The sequence below is a fragment of the Zootoca vivipara genome, chromosome 16 (assembly GCF_965207765.1).
Source record: "Zootoca vivipara chromosome 16, rZooViv2.hap1.1, whole genome shotgun sequence".
Lineage (NCBI taxonomy): Eukaryota > Metazoa > Chordata > Lepidosauria > Squamata > Lacertidae > Zootoca > Zootoca vivipara.
In genome coordinates this window covers 18,967,060-18,968,310 of record NC_142599.1, presented here as the reverse complement: position 1 = coordinate 18,968,310, position 1,251 = coordinate 18,967,060, and the positions used below count along the sequence as shown (strand labels likewise).

At 46.4% G+C, this 1,251-nt stretch overlaps 1 non-coding gene across 1 annotated transcript; it reads left to right on the top strand.

Moving 5' to 3' along the window:
• The first annotated feature begins 444 nt into the window (after nucleotides 1-444).
• Nucleotides 445-513, top strand: TRNAA-UGC (transfer RNA alanine (anticodon UGC)). The gene has a single exon. It is a non-coding gene; the product is annotated as a tRNA-Ala (tRNA).
• Nucleotides 514-1,251: the final 738 nt, after the last annotated feature.

The following is a 1,251-nucleotide window of genomic DNA, read 5'->3' as shown; positions in this document are numbered from 1 at the left end:
ATAATAATAATAACAACAACAACAACAACAATCCAGTTTATAAACCCACACATCTCTATAATATGTCCAATACAAATTCATTTCAAAACATAATATGACAATCCAAATAAAGAACTCATATTGATGAGGCTAACATTATACCATTTTAAATCAATTACGAGTTAGGCAATGCCAATGAAATAAAGACATAACGATGGATATTGTGTGTTTAAAATATATAAACCAGAGTCAGATGTGATCAAATGTTCCAGGGCAGTCAGGCAGAAGGGGAAGGGTTGTAGATCAGTGGTTAGAAAACATCTCTTTTGCATGCAGAAGGTCACAGGTTCAATTCCTGGCTTCTCCAGGAAGGTCTGGGAAAGACTCCGTCTTGAAACCCTGCAAGTCAGTGCAGACAGTACTGACCTAAATGGACCGATGGGTCTAGAATCAGTATAGCGAAGAGCTGTAGCTCAGTGGTAGAGCATCTGCTTTGCATGCAGAATGTCCTGGGTTCAATCCCCAGCATCTCCAGGTGGGGCTGCAAAAGGCCTGGGGAGATGCAGCCAGTCAGGACAGAGGCAGCTTCCGATCTCCCTATTAACAAATAATATAACCCAGAGCCTCAAAGGTGAGGGATATGACCTTGGGAGGCTCCTGCAGGCCAGATAGAGAGGACTGGGGGGGGGCATTGGCCCACCGGCCAGAGGTTCCCCACACCTGCTCTCTGTGGTACCAAAGGTGAGTCCAGCTGAAGGTCTCACCTTGCCTTCCATATGTCATGTCAATCGTGTGCCTTAATATGAGCCCCAGCTCAGCTTTTCAGTGTCAGGACTCAGCTTTAGAAGGCAGGAAGTAAAATTAAAAATAGTGTTACTAAAAATATGCAGAGTGTCTTTACCGTGCCTCTCAGTAATTGTAGACATACCCTCCTCCCATATCAGGCTGCAGACACAAGAGGAAGGCAGGGCAATTCCATCACCTCTGCTAGCTGCTTTTGTATCTCCCCAACGGTCACCTAACAGCAGACCTTCCTCAAGGCCTCCTGAACTGTTTCCATCCCAGCTTGTTGCTGCAAAAAGCTGCAAATTGAAGGACCATTGCCTGAGCTTGCTTTTCTCCTCTGCCCTCCTCATGCCTTTTTCCTTGTGTGTCAGGTCTTTTCGATTTTAAGCCTGGGGGGCTGAAGGCTATTGCTCCCAGCTGTTGGCTGCCTGGGGCTGATGGGAATTGTAGTCCACAGCATAGGTAGAACATCGGGTGAGCCCTGCT